The 1,971-nt window shown below is 40.7% G+C and overlaps 1 protein-coding gene across 1 annotated transcript in view; it reads right to left on the bottom strand.

Moving 5' to 3' along the window:
- The window catches only part of LOC145654785 (gamma-aminobutyric acid type B receptor subunit 1-like), a 16,366-nt gene extending 15,393 nt beyond the window's left edge, over window positions 1–973 (bottom strand). The window contains exon 1 of the mRNA XM_081708832.1: window positions 1–973. This exon is cut by the window's left edge and continues 615 nt beyond it. The gene's annotated coding sequence lies outside the window, so the exon portion shown is untranslated.
- Between the last annotated feature and the right edge of the window lie 998 nt (window positions 974–1,971).

Below are 1,971 nucleotides of genomic sequence, written 5' to 3'. Positions count from 1 at the left end.
GTTCATCAGCAGTCTCAAATCAGGCGGGATTTATTTTTAAAAAATGCAGTCACTTTATTTGACATTTCTAATAAAGATTTGTAGGCGTGTGGAGCGGCCTACGAACTACAGGAGTAGAAACAGCCATTGTGAAATACAGTCGGCCACCACGCATATGAGCACTGTACTGAAATTAAATTCAGGTTTTCAGAAATCAGCGACGGGTTATTAATATGCAATGCAATCATTCAGAAGTGTGATATCAACTGGATGCAGCACGGAAAACGCTCTTCCATGTGGAGTCTCTGTCTTGAACAAAAACCTGTTCAGCACAGGCAGTGCGGCGCAGTGCAGTCGGTCAGAATATTTCATTTCGTTCTGGGGGAAATGCCCCAATCCCCCTCCCCCCTCGGAGGTCCCTTGAACATATAAAAGGCATACTGTGGCGCAAGACCATTTACATAAACTTGAGTTTTGTCTCTTCACTCTGGGGAACATGCATTTACACAAGCTGAGCAGTACCACACTGTAGGTAATTATTACTGGTCTATAACTATTAACTAAAAAGCCAATCGTGACTCATTTCCTTCCCATACCAGTCGGCAGTCCACCCTTTTCAGTCAACATGCTGTTTGTTACTGAAGTTATGCTTCTGTCTTGATTTCACATTGCATTTACAGTAACCTGTTTCTTCCTCTCTGTTGTTCTGAAGTGTTCCACGTACACATACAATATTTAAGAGTAAGTCACACTCCTAGGAATTACAATACATTCTTAACAACATGGGCGTCGTTTTGCCTGTAGACTACAATGCCCTTTGAACTGTCTTTAGTCCCACCAAATAAACGTGCATTATTCGTTTAAATCGTCAGCAGTTCTTGTTCAAGCTACCCTATTCAACCGTGGCGTCGTGTCTCCAAATTACTGAGATATAGCGGCGCTAAAACCTGGGAGGTGTATTGAAACTTGTCAATCTGAGTATGAGAGATTTAAATGTTTGGGCGATCTGTGACACTGTTGACTATTACTCTGCACTGCTTAGCAGTGTTGCGCTATGTGAGAGACAGAGCGTCTCTGCCAGAAAACTGTGTACATTCAGCATGCAAGTAAAGAAATCACGTAATCTGAATGCCTGTTACAATTGACCGAAATGAAACTGACACCGATGAGTGATGAACAAAAGCTAATGTAACGTCAGTTAAAAAGCAAACTAAAAACGACTTTTAAACAATGTGTTAATGGATAGTTCTCCTGGGGAGGCTAGCCTATTTGTATATTTTTAGTGACGCCCATGCTATAATAATAATAATAATAATAATAATAATCAGTAAGTACACAAAAATATTTCAAGCTCCATCAAGGGCTGCAGTTTGCATTGAAGGACTGTTCTACTGGATGCATCACCATCGTGTTAAAGGGCTACATGCTTTATCATGTCAAAGCATGTGTTAAAATGAGTCTTTTCTAGGTCCCTTGACTGATACATTTGCTTTATATTCTAGACACATTTATACCCAACCTGTGAATTACAAAACCCATGATGCTATTAGTCTAAAGTGAGAGCATATTCGACATGTTTGTGAAGCCACCATTTATTTATTTGCATGCAACCTAAACAAAACCAAAGATTAAAAAGACAAAGGTCACAGTTTCACCATTTCTTGTGCCTAATGAAACCAGTTTTGCCCCAGGGGGAAGAAGGCTTCTAAATGATTACCGTGAAATGGTAGATAAAATATATTTTCTATGCTATTCTGATCCGTATCAGAGCCACGTGTTAGGGCTTTAACTTGAGAAGCTCGGAACAACCAACTGCTTCCATACGTCCTCCCTATGGCAGTGATTTGCACAGATGGAACACATACTGTGTGCTTCTGCTGGTTATGACAGGACATTTTTCACAGCTACATCAGTACTGCCGCCACCACAGTTTGGCATTTCTCCCCCTTCTCCAAGGGCTTCCTACAAATATAGAGAGCTCTTGTAGTTCAA

Source organism: Electrophorus electricus, unplaced genomic scaffold (genome assembly GCF_041902795.1).
Source record: "Electrophorus electricus isolate QZ-2024a unplaced genomic scaffold, ASM4190279v1 Scaffold157, whole genome shotgun sequence".
Taxonomy (NCBI): Eukaryota; Metazoa; Chordata; class Actinopteri; order Gymnotiformes; family Gymnotidae; genus Electrophorus; species Electrophorus electricus.
The sequence above is the reverse complement of the archived record's forward strand: the minus strand, read 5'-3'. Positions and strand labels throughout refer to the sequence as shown.